The sequence below is a fragment of the Macadamia integrifolia genome, chromosome 5 (genome assembly GCF_013358625.1).
Source record: "Macadamia integrifolia cultivar HAES 741 chromosome 5, SCU_Mint_v3, whole genome shotgun sequence".
Lineage (NCBI taxonomy): Eukaryota > Viridiplantae > Streptophyta > Magnoliopsida > Proteales > Proteaceae > Macadamia > Macadamia integrifolia.
The window spans coordinates 15,889,043-15,907,624 of record NC_056561.1 but is presented as its reverse complement, the minus strand read 5'-3'; the positions used below and the strand labels follow the sequence as shown (position 1 = coordinate 15,907,624).

At 38.9% G+C, this 18,582-nt stretch overlaps 1 pseudogene; it reads left to right on the top strand.

Moving 5' to 3' along the window:
* The first annotated feature begins 1,409 nt into the window (after nt 1-1,409).
* LOC122077919 lies at nt 1,410-17,820 on the top strand (annotated as a pseudogene).
* The last annotated feature ends 762 nt before the right edge of the window (nt 17,821-18,582 follow it).

The following is an 18,582-nucleotide window of genomic DNA, read 5'->3' as shown; positions in this document are numbered from 1 at the left end:
ACACGTGATCCTAAATAACATTGTATCATTACATATGGTTTAAAAAATCAGATTAAATTTGACTATTCGAATTGAAAGTGGTCGATCCCGATTATTATTGTATCAGTTTTTTTTTTTTGTAATCGTAAAATCCCTCAAGCAGACCAATTTGCTAAAAGTGGCCCTAGCCGATTCACCTGATTCATCTATTGATAATCAACTTATGCATAATTATGTTTGGAATAATTATATATTTGTATCCCTAACTTTAAAATTTTTCAGATTTCTCACAAAAAGAACCATAAGGCTAGGATATCCAAGAAATTCAACCAAAAAAGTAGGATTCGTATGGGTAGTAGAAATCACTAACCCATTTAACAATCGGTCGTCTTCCAGCAAGCCGTCAATAAGGATGTCATAACCTAATTGATACAGTCATTGAAAAGAAACCAACTATTTTACACTGGAACTGTGAAACCATTTAATAAATTATTGGATTTTGGTTCCCACTTTTGATTCTTCTAATAGATGGAATATTTAGATATTTCATTGCTCTGGATGAACAGTGAAATGTGAGGGGGTGTGCAACATGTGTTGTAGAAATCTTTTCCCCATTCAATAAATAACACCTCCTAAATCTTTGATATCCTCATAGACTCACACTAACATTGATGAAATTGTTAATTTTTTTTTTTTAAAGCAACCATTCAAAATTCAAAAAGATGTAGTAGGTTTATATTAACTAATTATTTATGCCTTTTACATGACAGTAAGTTTAGGTGGTTCTAGTGCCTGTGGGTTCTCCAACCTTGACAGTACGTGGATCTGCCATGGGCTGCTGCTTAGGTGGGGCATCTAGCAAGATTTGCATGTTTGGTTACCTTAATGAGAAAAAATAATCAAATTCTCTTGTTTTTCATGACTTTGGCCCAAGTCAGCAACTTAATTGCTCTTGTTACAAGAAGAAAAGTCCTAAATGGATGTACAGTTGGGTTGGCAGCTGATATTTAACAAGTGTCCAACTTGAAGATCCCATCTTTACCCAAAGTTAGCATGGCATGTCATCCTGCCACTTGTACGCAACTTAAGGGATACCACATAAGAAAATTGGGTGGCTACCTGCCCACAAACTTTCTCCCATTTTTTTTTAATCTCTCTCCGTAAAAAATTTGGGTGGTTCTAAGAAATAGCCATTATCATTTATAGACTCTACATTCTTGTAGCCACGTAATGATGGGTTAAAGTTGCTTCATGGATTAGAGGGATCTATAATCAGTGACTTCCAATTTCTAGCGATTACTAGTTTTATTAAAGACAAATCATTCTATCATATTCAATGAATTTTGTCTTTGGAAACTATAGGAACATAGAAATAAATTTATCAACCAGGAGGACTTTATTTTCCTATATAGGCATGGGATAAATACACAATGAGGATACCAGCTGGTTGTTGGATTGCCTGGGATCCAAATCCTCTACCACCACCTTTTATTGGGGGTTCTCTAGTAGCATTTGATAATGCATTCTCATGGCATAGTATGTTTGTTCCAATTTTGTCTTAAATATTTTAAGCATCAAAATTTGTCATCTTTACTTTTCGATGTGGTTTACTTGCAAAACCTTTGGTGTAAGATATATGACATAAGGTGCATTATTGACCTTCATGGAGGTCCAGGATCCCAAAATGGAATGGAACATAGTGCCAGTAGAGTGGTTCAATATACTACTAGCCCACATCTCCAGATTATATCTCACAAAGCCTGGATTTTTTTTTTTTCCCTACAGGTACTTCATATCAGACCTTTATAAGCCCCATGACATATGATCATGATAGAAGTTGATGGAAACTCTAGTATTTACTCATAAAAACATTATAAGGATTCAAATGAATTCAAATTAAAGCAATATATTTGATATGAGGGAAAAAAAAAAAAAAGGGACGAGAACTCGATGCAGGATATATGATAAGGATTTTAGCTAGGATTTGATTAAGAAACTAAGGGGCCGTCATTGAGAAGATAAAAGGGCCCGTGACCTAGTGTAAGCTTTTGAAGGGCCTCAGAAGTGATGGATTAGAAATGGTCCTAACCTTTGACATTTTACACAAAATGGTTACTCTTAAAGCTTGAACCTGTGCCTTTGTACTAGCATCTGAGCTTTTTACCACCACCCCTTAAGAATTAGAGAACTACGATTAGGATTGAAAATGATAAGGGAGTACCCCAAAGTATTGTTAAGGAGAACAAATTCAAAACGGTAGATGGGATAACTAGGGTTCTTATTGAGGTTTTGATGGTAAAGAAGAGAATTTCCTGCCTGTGGCAATTGGGATTAGGTGGTATAGTCTGGCTGTTGGATTGGGTTTGAGAAATTGTTAAGTTTGGGTGATTTGCATGTGATAGTAGAAATTTAAAGCCAAAATGGGGAAATAGCTATATGCTGATATGGTTTAAATTTACATTTGGCAGAAACTTCATGAAAATTAGAAGAAAGAGAAGTAAAAAAACCTAGGCAGTTATACCTTGACAGGAAACAACATTACTTAGCTAGAAGAAGATTAATTTTCAAAAACACTAGAACTTTTGTTGTTGATGTTATTGCTTTATGTGTTTTAAGTCTAACTAATCAGAAAGTATATTCTAAGAAAAACTAACGGCAACATGACCTCTCTTCATGTTAATATAAGATTTACTCCAACCTGTAGCTATAATATAAGTACTACAGATCTAGTTGTGGCAACTGGAAGGGTAATGGCTATACTCTTCTATTCCAAGGGACTTAGGACCCTCTAGTGTTACCCAATAGTGTAGGGTAAAGATGTAAATATTCTAATTGCCCTAAAGGGCATTGAGGTGGGTAAAGTGTTGTTATTGTATTTCAACCTGTCACTATATGGTAAGATATTTGTGTGGGAAAAGGGCCACTAGCTATAAGTTTTGATAATTGATAAGATAGGTTAAAAGGTTACAGTTAAATGGCTACTTGGCTATTTGGTTGGGCTTTGAAATGTGTTTGTGTTTGTATTTGACATTATACTAATATACATGGAAAATTCTTAATTGCCTCACTTAGACAGGTAAGTGGATATACATTGAGGGTAAGACTCATTACCCTTATGCTCCCCCCCCCCCCTTTTGTTTTTTATTTTGTGTTAGTGTTTCTTATGGGGTGAGTGTTTTAAGTCTAACTGATCAGCAAGCATATTCTAAGAGAAACTAATGACTGTAAAAGGCTTATGGTTTCCTAACTTAGTGATGCAGTTGAAGGATTTATGATTTTACTCTTACCTCTTCATGGGATTATGTGAAAGATATCCTGATGTTCAGTAAGACCTCTCTTCTTGTTAGCATAAGATTTTTTAGAGCATGTACTTGGAGATATGCAGTGTTTCTTATTTTTCAGCTTATCTGAAATAGAGGTTATTTGTAGGTTGTGGATGGTTGATGGTCCAAATAATTTGTTGTTTAGTATGCTTCTTAATTTGTTCTTTATTCACTGCATTGTAATGATCTAAACTCTTAACTCTCTTTGGCTTAGTTATGCTACTAATTTGAAATTGATAATCGTACTCAAATTGAAGTGTCTTTATGTTCAATGTAGTCTTCGTAGGTTTGCTTTAAGCCTTCTTAGCTTTGTTGTAGCCATCTTTTTGCCTGCATGTTGTTTTCTTAGCTAGCTTGTTGTCAGCCTTCCCCCCCCCCTCTCCCCCTTGTATGTTCTTCCCTTTTGCCTAATTGTATTATTTATTCATTAAAAAAAAGGTTTAAAGCATATCATATATTGCAAAACATGAAGTTTGAAGGAGTGTCAATATACTTCAAAATCTTTCTCCAACCTTTGTGAGTGTGTGTGTGTGTGTGTGAGTTTTTTTGTGTGTTCACTCATCCATTATATGATTAACCATCTTTATGCTCATCTTTCTTGCTCAATTATCAGTTTGAATAGTTATTCTGTTCGACTAGTCGATTCTTTTTTTTTTTTTCTTCTTCTTTTGGGGTCAATCTTTCTTTCCTAGTGGAAGAGGACTTCTCTTGCCGGCCAGGTCAGGTCGGCCTTCTTTCCTCACGGATGAGGACTTCTCTTGTAGACCATTGGGGTTGGCTCTTCCTTTCCTTACAGAAGATGTCTCTTACCAACCAGGTCAGGTCGGTTCTTCTTTCCTAGCAAACGGCATTTTTTTTTTTTACTAACCATTGGGGTTGGCCCCTCTCTCCTCTCGAAAGAGGTCTCTTACCAACCAAGTTGGGTCGATCTTTCTTTTCTCATGAATAAGGTCTTCTCTTACCGACCATTGGGGTTGGCCCTTCATTTCATCATAGAAGAGGCCTTTTTTCGGCTGGGTTGGGTCGAGCCTTCTTTTCTCGTAGATGAGGTCTTCTCTTGCCAACCAGGTCAAGTTGGTCTTTCTTTCTTCATAGATGAGGTCTTCTTTTCTTGACCATTAGGGTTAGCTCTTCCTTCCTCACCGAAGTGGTCACTTGCCAATCAGGTCGGGTCAGTCTTTCATTCCTCACTGATGAGGTCTTCTTCTGCCGATCATTGGGGTGTCCCTTCCTTTCCTTGCAAAAAGAGGTCTCTCTTGCCAACTAGGTCGGGTCGCCCCTTCTTTCCTCACAAAAGAGGTCTTCTTTTGCTGACCATTGGGGTTGGCTCTTACTTTCCTCTCGAAAGAAGTCTCTTGGTGACTATGTTAAGTCAGTTCTTCTTTCCTTGCGGAAGAGGTCTTTTCCAACCAAATTTGGTTGGTCTTTCTCATTTCATGGATGAGGTATCCAGTCGACCAGGTTAGGTCGGTCTTTCTTTCCTCATGGATAAGGTCTTCTCTTGTCGACCATTGGGAATGGCCCTTACTTTCATCATCAAAGAGGTCTCTTGTCGACCAGATCGGGTCGGCACTTCTTTCCTCATGATGAGGTATTTTTCCAACCATTGGGGTCGACACTTCTTTCCTCCACTCGCCCTCATTATTACAGATGGGGATATCATCACGTTGAGCCCCCTTTTCAAGTCTTCAGGAATGGGCTACTATTCAACCGTTGGGCCGGTAATGGTGGTGGTAGGCCGAGGTTGATTCTTCGACTACCGTTGCGGCTAGTTCCAATCCTTGCTTTATGAGAAACTACCCAATAAGGTATTGCTTTTCTATTTTTATTTTATAGTTGATGCACAATCATTCGGTCCTATTGTTGCACTTGATGTTACGAGTTGTTTAGTGACCCTAGTCCCATAAAAATACCTTATGTTTTAAATTTCTATGCTTCTTTTTCTTTAGTCTGTTGCCAGGAAAGTGGTAGCTAGAAACACTCTAAATGAAAATAAGACTTTCTGAATCATTCTAATTATGTTATATGCTTTTCCCATTTCATCCTTATTCCCAATAATGTATCTTTTTCTTATTTTTATTTTATAGTTGATGCACAATCATTCGGGATAAGCTAGCCACTATAGAATATTGATTGTTTTGAGGAATAAGTGGTGGCAATCCCTTTCAGGTGCTATCGTTGCAAGAATAGTGTGAAATATGTTAATTATATTTTGTTAGTATGAATTTATTTATAGGAATTACAAGGCAAATGGATGGAGTGTTTTGCTAATTAGTGAGCATGCCCGGAAAACATACATTCCCTTATAATAAGTTGAAGACTTGATTTCCTGCAGTTGCTTTTGTACATTAAGAAAGGTGGTGCTTTCTTTCCTACCATATTGTTAGAAATGTTATATGTTAGCTTTGGGATGATATATGATTATTCACATGAATATTTGACAGATGTTTGGTAGTACAATTTCATGATTTATGCTTATCTATTATTACCACTTTGTAGGAGGCATCGAGTTGATCCTTAGCACTAAAATAGTGAAAGCACTTATAGCTTCCAGACTCTTACTAGTGCAGCTAGAGCAACCTATAAGTATGACATTTTGATGATTGCACCTGGCTTTAAAAGTATGTATCAATTATCAGATAAATCGTGATTGTATTATTTTTCAAATTGTATGTTTTATGAAAACAAATAGCTCTTACTAGCAACCAGGCTTGATTTTTCTGTTTAATTTGTTTCTCTCTTGCTCCATGCAATTTGTTTCATGCTTTCTCTTTTGTAGGTATGTAGGTTGTCTGACTTTGGTGTTCAAGGAGCTGATGCCAAGAACATCTTCTGTGTGAGAGAAATTGAAGATGCTAACAAGCTTATAGCAATTAAGGCAAAGAAGGAGGGAAGAACTGAGATTGTTGGAGGGGGATACATTGGTCTAGAGCTTAGTGCTATAATGAAGATTAACAATTTTAATGTTACTATGGTGTATCCTGAACCATGGTGCAATAAGACAACCATTTTAATTTCTCTTATGGAATTCTAGTATTCTTTGATTTAGATTGAGACTAATGTGGAAATTAGAAAATTATCTGAAGCTGAAAGCGAAATATTTTTGCATGTTTTTTTGGGACCTATGAAATGGCTTTTAGAATTGATAACTTATTTCATGTACTATTGTCACACCCCCCCCCCTCCACTCACCTGAAGGCTAGTGATATGGACACGTACACGTGTCCACAATCCAACCAGGATCCACGATGCAGTACTTTAAGTGCATAAAATTATGAAATGATTCTATATCACAAGATAATAATAAAAGTCAAATATACATAACTGGTGGAGTCTAATAGTATTTATCATATTTAACAAAATATTTTCGCAATGGAATATTAATTATAGTTATGCCCCTAGAGCTACATCTGATATATAAAAAAAAGGATCAAAAGGAAAGATGATAATCTCATCCTCAGCATGCTCCGAAAGCACAATCATAGTATACACAGCTGTCCTCGTGTATAACTAGCTCCTCGTCCTAGAGGTCACCTCCGTAGAGGGCAGGCTCCTCAGCCACAGTCTCTGAAGGATTCCCTCGATCCACATCTAAAAAATGAGCAACAACGGGGGTGAGCTTCCACGAAGCCCAATGAGGGGTGTACACAAACATCCACAACAAATCATGAAATAAAATAATGTAAATGTCCAACCAAAACAATATGAATGCATTTATATGAATAAAATGCCATGATCCGGATTATTAGCAAACAAACCTAACCAACAGATTCTAAGTCGAAAGTGGGTATTAGTGCTACTACAACATAGGTGGCATCCCCAGTCACGAATGTCCGTTATCGATCCCCAAGGATACAAGCTAGTTTCAAGCCAGGAGCATACCGGTCCCTACATGGCTACTTCGGTACCCGATAAGCCCCTATTAATAATCTCCCATAATATACCTCATCACCGAATCCAACATCACGTGATGGTTTGTCACAATGCCGGTACCCCCCACCTCAGTCACTGAAAATCATCCCCAGCCTCGGTCCGTTGGATGTTAGGATTAGCTAGCACATAAACCGCTATTGGTAAGGGTTGTAGCACCAGAGTAGTTATCCTAGTTCCAACGCATTGTAACATGCCACACCACATTACAATCACACCCACACACTCACACACTCAATGCACATGCAGTGGCAGATCCAACCTTCGACTATCCTGTACCCCATACTCACATATCATGGGCATGCAGTGTCGAAACCAACCTTTGGCCACCCTACACCCCAATCTCCACAACACACATTCAAACACAGACACACACACACACACACACACACACATTCACCCTGGGCATGCAATGTCGGAACCTAACCTTCGGCTACCCTGCATCCCAGTCACACACACACACACACACACACACACTCCATTCACAACTCATATCATTATGCAACATACACATCCAATACAAGTAACAAGTTTATAATATGCAATTAACATGTTTATCCACATATGCATCATAACATAAATGTTTCATAAAATAAAATCACACAAATCCCCTCACCGCGAGTCTTGGATTGTGGTAGGTAGTCAAAGGTCTCATGCCATGCTGTCTCGTCACCTCTTGGTTCTACCCCTAGGACACATAAGATTTTTATAAGAAAATAAATCAAACATAGGGGAAATGAGACCCTAGGCACATGTTTTAGCTTAATTTCCTATTTCTCATTTCTTATAATCGTTCTCATATTGGGGGTTTTATAACTATAAGGTTGATTTATATGCGGGGGATTGTTTATCCACCTCAATTAACTTAGATTAAGTGTGTTCAATGGGTTGATTAAGATGGATTTACACAATGCACCCAAATTCTCCAAAGTTCAAGTCGCGACTAAGCTAAATTTAAGAATTTCGGTTGAGGGTGTAGATGGTGACCATTAATGGCTTATGTGGTCACCCTAAATCACTATACATATATTTAATTTCATTTTCCCCAATCCAATTTTGGGTTTGAATGGTGAGATGTAGAGGGTTTGAGAAAAATCTACCATTTCTAGGGCTTAGTTACCCAAATTGGGGATTTTATGTGGGAAAATCATGAAGGAGAGTTCAAAGACTCAAATTGGTCCATCAATCTTGTTAGGATAAGCCTCCTACACTAAACCCCTCTCCCAATTTGTAGCCTTGATAAGAGAGAATGTGGGTTTTAGGAAATTTTCCCATTTCTAGGTTTTGTGTTGCCAAAATTAAATTAGGATTTGAAGTGGGGATTTCTTAAAGGAAGGCTCAAAATGGAACCGCTGATCTTGCTAAAGCAAATCCCCAACATCAAATCCCCCTCCTAATTAGTAGTTTTAGTGGGTGGGGAGGTGAGAATCAATTGGGGTTTCTCTTAACTAGCTTAAGAAAGAGTGGAAATGAAAGAGACAGAGAGAGACAACTTCCTATAAGGTAGGGAGAGAGAGATGATTTACCTTAAATGGGTAGATGCTCCCTTTGCTCCCCTCTTCTTCCTCCTCCCTTGCTTTTCCTTTCTTCTTCTTCTTCTTCTTCTTCTTCTTCTTCTTCTCTTTTCTCCCTTCTCTTGCTTTTAGTTTGGTAGGAATGAAAAGAATGGATAAGGACTTCTATTTATAGAGTCACTTAAGTTACTAAGGTTTGTTTGGCAAATAATGGGTTTCTACCCTTTACTAGTTTAAACTATAATTTGAGATAACGGGCCCACCTTGGGGTGTTCCAATTTATTAATCTATTGTTATTCCATCCTTGGGATTGGGTTTGAGTTACCCAGGTGCAAGGGGTCAGGCCCCATGGCCAAATAACCCGGTTTTGGCTTGTATTTTCACTTCTAAGGTTCAGGGATCCTCCCGTGAAGTGTGAGGCTTAACTAACCTTTTCTTCTGCACCTGGAACCCTTTCCAATTTTTAAGGCATGAGTAGCAAGTGTAAGTGGGGGCATCCTTCCTTTCCTGGTAAAATATGACAGTTACCCAGTATTCATCGGTATTAGTATCCTTCGGTGCCTCATTTGTACAATTAAAAATAGGAAATTTAGGGCACGTGTATGACATCCCCTCCATCTTACAAGAAATTTTGTCCCAAAAATTTGACGTACCTAGTAATCAAAACATTTGAGGATATCTCTCCTTCATCTCATCTTCGCGTTCCTAACTATAGCTCATATCTAGAGAGGACACAGCTTGTTAGGTCACAGCTTGTTGATAATATTGTCCTCTCTAAGTTGGGTCGATCTTTCTTAGGTAATCCAACTATAGATCATATCTAACACACAAGCCCGCAGCATATTTTCTAGAGTCTGTATGGTCCTTTTTAATTGTTCATCTGTCTGTGGATGGAAGGTTGTGCTGAAGTTCAGCTGTGTCCCCATTGCTGTCTGTAAACACTTCCAGAACTTAGAGGTAAATTTGGAATCATGATCGGAGATAATACTAATTGGTACCCCATGCAATCGGACAATATTATCAACATAAAGTTGGGCCAACTTCTCCATGGGATAAGAAATCTTCATAGGAATGAAGTGGGCTACTTTAAGCAGTCGGTCTACAATTACCCAAATTGTGTCGTTTCCCTTCTGAGTGTGTGGCAGTCCTGTAACAAAGTCCATGGTGATGTTTTCCCATTTCCATTCTGGTACGAGTAGGGGTTGTAGTAATCCATGTGGCCTTTGTCTTTCAGCTTTAATTTGTTAACAATTCAAGCACTTGGCTACGTGAGAAGCAACATCGACCTTCATGCCACTCCACCACTAGGACTTCTTATACTACCTAGATGGATTGAGTAGGGTGAACTGTAAGCTTCTCTCAATATCAGTTCTCTTATTTCTTCATCCTTGGGTGCATAGAGCCTATCCTTGAACTTGAGAACTCCATTCTCAGTCAACTTGAAGTCCAAGCCCTTTTGTCTTCCTTCCTTAATGTCATTTACTATCTTCTGAAGACCATCTGATACTTGGGTAGATTGGATTTTCTCCATGAATAATGGTTGTATCATGATTGCAGACAAGGTTACTGCCACTTCATTCATTAGTAGTTCCAACTCCATTCTTCTAGCTTCTTCAATAAGCTGTTCATTCATAGTCAAGGCTGCTAGAGATAGAGTCTGGGACTTCCTGCTTAATCCATTAGCCACAACATTAGCCTTTCTAGGATGGTAATGGATGGTGCAATCATAGTCTTTCATTAGCTCTAACCATCTCCTCTGTCTCATATTCAGCTCTTTCTAGGTGAAAAAATATTTTAGACTTTTATGATCATTATAGATCTCACTTTTTCACCGTATAAGTAGTGTCTCTAGATCTTTAAGGCAAAGATTACCGTTGCTAACTCTAAGTCATGAGTGGGGTAATTATTTTCAAAGTCCTTCAGCTGTCGAGATGTGTATGCTATAACTTTACCATTTTTTATCAACACACAACCTAGACCCAATTTAGATGCATCACTATATACCACCATACCGGTGTTGCCTTCTGGAATAGTGAGTACTAGAGTTGTTACTAATTTCTGCTTCAATTCTTGGAAACTTTTTTCACATTCCTTGGACCAGTCAAATTTCACTCATTTCCTTGTCAGTCGGGTCATAGGGGTAGAAATGCATGAGAAATCCTCTATGACCCTTCTGTAGTATCCTGCTAATCCAAGGAAGTTACGGATCTCACCAACATTCTTGGGTGCTTCTTAATCCACTACAGCCTTCACCTTTTCAGGGTCAACTTCAATGCCCTTCTCTGAGACAACATGCCCTAAGAAATGTACTTGAGTAAGCAAAAATTCACATGTTCTGAATTTTACATACAATTGCTTCTCTCTCAACCTCTGCAGTGTTAATCCCAAGTGAACAGCATGCTCATCTTTACTCCTTGAGTATATCAGGATGTCGTCATTGAATATGATGAGAAAGTTATCTAAGATGTCATGGAAAACTTTGTTCATCAGCCCCATGAACACTGCAGGTGCATTGGTTAACCCAAATGGCATAACTAGGAACTCGTAGTGTCCATAATGCATCCTAAAAGTTGTCTTCTTGATATCACATTCTCTGATCTTGAGTTGATGATACCCAAATCTGAGGTCAATCTTAGAGAATGTAGTTGCACCTTGCAACTAATCAAAAAGATCATCAATTCTGGGCAACGAATACCTGTTCTTGACAGTCAACTTATTATGTTCCCAGTAGTCTATGCACATTCTCATACTCCCGTCCTTCTTCTTGACAAAGAGTACCGATGCTCCCCATGGAGACACACTAGGTCGTATGAACCCTTTCTCTAAAAAATCTTGTAATTGTTCCTTTAACTCCTTTAATTCTAAAAGTGCCATCCTATATGGAGCCTTGGATACAAGTGTTACCCCAGGAATTAGATCAATAGTGAATTCAGTCTCCCGATCGGGGGGTAGCCTAGGAAAATCTTCAGGAAATACATCTATAAATTCCTTCACTATTTCTATTTCTTCTATAGGTTTGCTCTCCTTAGTTGTATCCACTATAGATGCCAAATAGGCCTCACATCCTTGTTCTAACAATCTTGTCACTTCGAGTGCAGATATCCCTAGCTTCTTGGAATTCTTGGCCTTTCTTCCTTTGTAAACAATTTCCCCTCCTTCGCACAGTTTGAATACAATTTTCTTCTCGACACATAGAACGTATGCCTTATAGGCGGATAACCAATCCATGCCTAAGATGCATCAAAGTCATGCATCTCTAGTTTAATCAAGTGAGCAATCATGTCCCACCCACAAACTTGAATGGGACATGGCTCATATAACTCCTCCAATCCTACTTCACTCCCAGTTGGTGTGCTAACAACTTACTTGTGTGTCAACACCTTTGGCTTAATATTCATCTTAGTAGCAAAAGTTAGAGATACAAATGAATGCGATGCACAGTATCAAATAACACATAGGTAGGAATCATTGATATTAGTAAGGTACCTGTGACAACTCCAAGTGATGCCTCCTCATCCTCAGTATGGGTCACCTGGTCTCCTTTGTGGGCAAGTTCTAGCAAGTGCCCCGTTTACTGGAAAATGAAACACCTATAGGGAACCATCTATGTCTGAGCTGCAGTGAGTCTAGGTGGTGGTGGAGCTTGCCCTCTCTCTTGTATTCTATACTGACTTAATGTTGCACCAGAATATGTTCCCCTACCAAACCTACTGGGTGCTGTTGTCCTCCTCTCCTGTAGGGCTTGATAGTTCTCCCTCTACTTGTCTTCAATAGAATTGGCAACTTGAACTACTTGGGTATAGCTGTGGAGGTACTGAGCAACTAACATAGCCCCAGTGGTGGGTCTCAACCCCTTCTCAAACCTCTTGGCCTTTGCATGATCCCCCTTCAGATGTTCAGGTGCAAAGAATAACAACTTCTCAAATTCTTGTTGATATTTTAATACAAAATTGGGCCCCTGTCTCAGATCTATGAACTCTGTTTCCTTCCTCTCCCTCACACTATCTAGGAAGTAGTTGTTGTAGAATGTCACTTTAAAGTGTTCTCATGTGAGGTTGGGCTATAGGGCCACTAGGATGGGTTCAGTGGACTTCCACCATGCATTTGCCTCATTTTGAAGTTGATAGTCGGCACACATCAGTTTCTGTTCTTCAGTGAGGGTCATCACTTTAAATACCTTCTTCACTCCCTCTACCTATTTGGTGGGTGCCAAAGGGTCCTATGCAATCCCACTAAAGTAAGGAGGCCTAAACTTCTGGAACATTTCCATCACCTTCACATTGTCCATAGGTATAGGTAGTATAGCTTGGCTTTGTGGGGTCATCTACCTATGTGGTAATAGCAAGTCAGGTTGTGGAGTAGATTGCATATTAGAGCCTTCCGGATGGGCCATGGGGTGAGCTATGAGTGTAGGAACTTGCTCCGCCTGGGGAATAACTGTGGGGGCAACATTGGGTATTGGTTGTGCCTCTGGTGGAGTAGCCTGTCTCCCCCGAGTCTGAAGCACAGTGCTAATTTGTGCATTTAGACCCATCATAAACTCTAGTTGTTACTGCTGCAACCCTTGCATCATCACATTTTGCTGCTGTTGTAGTCCTTGCAACATGTTGCTCATGATTAATGTTACATCTTGAGCAGACATGATAGGTGGAGCATGAGGGGCTACCGGTGTTGTGGTACCAGGAACCGCTTCCCCACTCAGTTCTAGAGCTGGTGGCTAACCAGTAGTAGATTTAGTGGTACGACATGGCCGTTTAGGCAGTTGCCCCACTTGTGTGCGGGCTTTCCTTGGCACCATAGGAGTTTCCTGTTTTAAAAAGATACAGTTAAGTCCTATCCAAATTTTTACACCAATTATACCCAATTTATACATGCATAGAAATTTAATTTGGCCATCTACGCATGCAAAAGAATCAACCCATTCATAAAATTTTACCTCCGATGTGGTGCAATTGAGATATGCAATAATGATAGAATGAATGTACATTTATAAGTCTCCTCTTCACCTTGACTTAACCAATGAAAGTGGGATAGTCTTTTGACAAAGACTTGAGCTTTGTTTGTGATGGAATAATGGCCAAGAGCTCAAGTGGTGGAGAATGCCTTTTTGCTCTTAAAAGTGTGTTCTAATGCTTAGAACTAATTGATGTTTAATTAAGAGCATTTGTGGTATTTGTAGGTGAGGTTAGGTGGTCATTTTAGGCAAGAATTTATACTCAAACGGCATATTTTGGGTCCACTAGTCGGCCGGCGAATCTAGCTGGTCGACTAGGGCTTTCAGTAGGTCAACCGCCCGCAGTCCAGTCTCAGTTTTGATAGGTCTGTCATACCAACCAATCATTAGTTTTTTACCATAACTTTCTGATCCAACTTTAAATTGAACCAATCATCAGTTTATTGCATTGGAACCATGACTCAATTTTCTACAACTTTTAAGAAGGGTCCATCTCCTGATTCCTACTTTTAGGTTATCCAAAATGCCCTTGAGTTAGATCAATGTGGTTTTCACATAATTTTACTAGAACATAATCTTGGTAATATGTTCCTAACTGCTTAGAGACATTCCATACATAGTCAATGTACGTACTAGGGTCATACCAGTATGATGTAACGCAATTATATGAGGTGTGTCACGTACATATATATGGACTTTACAAATTCCATTGAAAGGACCAATATATCCTAGAAGCCTTCTTCTTCACTTGGATTCTTTCATTCTTTGGTGCTCTATTTTCTTTTCTTTCTTATTTCTTCCAATTTCTATTTTTCCTAAGATGTAAGACTTATGTTAATATAAATGAAATTATCAATGTTATCAGCTTCTACACTCAACTTGTCTCCTATGTGTAAACTATGAGATGTATTTATCTTCAAGCTTTTATTTATAGCCTAATCACCAGTATTCCTAGCATTTCATAAGTTTATGACTTAAAGCAGAGTATCATGCTCTGATACCACTCGTTGTCATGCCCCGCCTCCACTCACCTAAAGGCTAGTGACATGAACACGCACACATGTTCACAATCCATCCGGATCCACGATGCAGTACTTTAAGTGCATAAAATTATGAAATGATTCTGTATCACAAGATAATAATAAGAGTCAACTATACATAACTGGTGGAGTCTAATAGTATTTATTATATTTAACAAAATATTTCTGCAATGGAATATTAATTACAGTTATGCCCCTAGGGTTACATCTGACATATAAACAAAAAGATCAAAAGGGAAGATGATACTCTCATCCTCAACGTGCTCTGAAAGCACAATCATCGTATACACAGCAGTCCTTGTGTATGACCAGCTCCTTGTCCTAATGGTCACCTCCGTAGAGGGTCGGCTCCTCAGTCACAGTCTCTGAAGGATTCCCTAGACCCACATCTAAAAAAGGGACAACAACGGGAGTGAGCTTCCACAAAGCCCAATGAGGGGTGCACACAAACATCCACAACAAATAATGAAATAAAATAATGTAAATGCCCAACCAAACCAATATGAATGCAATTCCATGATCCAGATTATTAGCAAACAAACCTAATCAACAGATTCTAAGTCCAAAGTGGGTATTAGTGCTACTACAAAATAGGTGGTATCCCTAATCATGAATGTCCGTTATCGATCCCCAATGATACAAGCTAGTTACAAGTCAGGAGCATACCGGTCCCTACATGGCAACTTCGGTACCCAGTAAGCCCCTATTAATAATCCCCCACAATATACCTCATCATTGAATCCAACATCGCGTGATGGTTTGTCACATCGTCGATACCCCCCACCTCGGTTACTAAAAATCATTCCCGACCTCGGTCCGTTGGATGGTAGGATTAGCCAATACATAAATCCCTATTGGCAAGGGTTGTAGCACCATGATAGTTATCCTAGCTCAATGCATTCTAACATGCTACACCACATTACAATCACACTCACACACCCCATGTGTATATAGTGTCGGAACCAACCTTCAGCTACCCTGTACCCTACACTCACACACCATGGGCATGCAGTGCCGGAACCAACTTCGGCCACCCTGCACCCCAATCTCCACAAAACACACACACACACATTCACCCTGGGCATGTAGTGCGGTAACCTAACCTCCGGCTACCCTATATTTCAGTCACATACACACACACTCCATTCACAACTCATATCATTATGCAACATACACATCCAACACAAGTAACAAGTTTATAATATGCAATTAACATGCTCATCCTCATATGCATCGTAACATAAACATTTCATAAAATAAAATCATGCAAATCCTCTCACCTCGAGTCTTAGACGGTGGTAGGTAGTCGACGGTCTCATGCCACGATGTCATGTCACCTATTGGTTCTACTCCTAGCATAAATAAGATTTTTTTAAGAAAATAAATCAACCATAAGGGAAATGAGACCCTAGGCACATGTTCTAACTTAATTTCCTATTTCTCTTTTCTTGAAATCGTTCTTATATTGGGGGTTTTATAACTATAGGGCTGATTTATACGTGGGAGATTGTTTACCCACCTCAATTAACTTAGATTAAGTGTATTCAATGGGTTGGTTAAGATGGATTTTCAAAATACACCCAAATTCTCCAAAGTTCAAGTCGCGACTAAGCTAAATTTAAGAATTTCGGTTGAGGGTGTAGATAATGAACATTAATGGCTTATGTGGTCACCCTAAACCATTATATATATATATATATATATATTTAATTTCATTTTCCCCAACCCAATTTTGGGTTTAAATAGTGGGATGTAGAGGGTTTGAGAAAAACCCACCATTTCTAGGATTTAGTTACCCAAATTGGGGATTTTATGTGGGAAAATCATGAAGGAGAGTTCATAGACTCAAATTAGTCCATCAATCTTGCTAGGATAAGCCTCCTATACTAAACCCCTCTCCCAATTTGTAGCCTTGATAAGAGAGAAGGTGAGTTTTAGAAAATTTCCCCATTTCTAAGTTTTGTGTTGCCAAAATTGGTGTTTGAAGTGAGGATTTCTTAAAGGAAGGCTCATAGGTTCAAATGGAACCGTTGATCTTGCTAAAGCAAGTCCCCAACATCAAATCCCTCTCCTAATTAGTAGTTTTAATAGGTGGGGAGGTGAGAATCAATTGAGGTTTCTCTTACATAGCTTAAGAAAGAGTGGAAATGAAAGAGAGAAAGAGACAACTTCCTATAAGGTAGGGAGAGAGAGATGATTTACCTTAAATGGGTAGATGCTCCCTTTGCTTCCCTCTTCTTCCTTTGAGTTTGGTAGGAATGAAAAGAATGGGTAAGGACTTCTATTTATAGTCACTTAAGTTACTAAGGTTTGTTTGGAAAATAACGGAGTTCTACCCTTTACTAGGTTAAACTATAATTTGAAATAACGGGCCCACCTTGGGGTGTCCCAATATATTAATCTAATGTTATTCCATCCTTGGGATTGGGTTTGAGTTACCCGGGTGCAAGGGGTTGGGCCCCACAGCCAAATAACCTGATTTTGACTAGTATTTTCATTTCTAAGGTTCGGGGATCTTCCCGTGAAGTGTGAGGGCTTAACTAACATTTTCTTCTGCGCCCGGAACTCATTCCAGTTTTTAAGGCATGAGTGACAAGTGCAAGTGGGGTCATCCTTCCCTTCCCGATAAAATACGATTGCTACCCATTATTCATCGGTACTAGTAACCCCCGGTGCCTCATCTGTACAATTAAAAATGGGAATTTTAGGGCACGGGTATAACAACTATGTTCTTGCAGTGCCTTGGCTTTTCACTGCAACTATAGTTGCTTTCTATGAGGGTTATTATGCCAAGAAAGGTGGAATATTTGCAATTGGGTTATATACAAATACAAATGGGGAGGTAAGTTCTTAAACAAATGTGACAACAAATGTCATCCACATTAATCGGAAAGTGTCTCTTATGATCAAATTGCCTCTTTGTTTAAGTGAAGGCTGTAAAATTGAATGATGGGAGGGTACTGGATGTTGACATTGTTGTTGTTGGTATTAGGGAAAGACCGTTTACCACAATGTTCGAAGGACAAGTTGAGGAAGAGAAAGGTGGAATTATGATTTGTGTGGTTCCTATATCCTTTTAAACATGCACAACATTTTAGTTATATTTATTTTGTAGGTAATTTCTTCCATGTAGTTATAGACATGAATTTGTTCAGATCTTACAGTTTGATTTATGAGAAAAAATATGTAGGAAACTGTGGCCCCTGTGCCCAGACACAATGGGCAAAATGACCTGTGTGTCCCCATGAAATGGAAAATGACATCTCTGTGGATTCTTCCTCATCTGCTCACATTGACCCTTGTACACTCACATGAACTTCACTCCCCCACAGGAAACACTTCCCCTTTGTAAATAGAAGAGAAAGAGAAAGAGAAAGAGAGAGACAATGGAAACTTGGGAGTCCCAATTGATGAGATTGGGCTGCCCAGTTCTATTCGTTATATAGCCTCACAATTACATACTCCTAATAGGAATAGGAATACACAATATGGGAAATAAAACTAACTTATAATTCTACTTTACTAACAACTCATTAATAGACTCAAATACCCCTAAGGGGGAATCGTGGCTTGCACTAGACAGCCGCCACAACTCCTCACACCATCCTTCAACACTCCCTCTCAAGCTAAAACATAGATGTTAATCATTCCCAACTTGTTACAAATATATTCCATTCTAATATTTCCTAAAGATTTAGTAAAAACATCTACAAGTTGTTCTCCTGTGCAAACTTGACTAGTAGAAATCACGCCTTGCTATTATTTTTCTTGAACAAAATTACAGCTGACCTCAATATGTTTTGTTCTTTCATGGAACACTGTATTTGATGCAATATGGATTG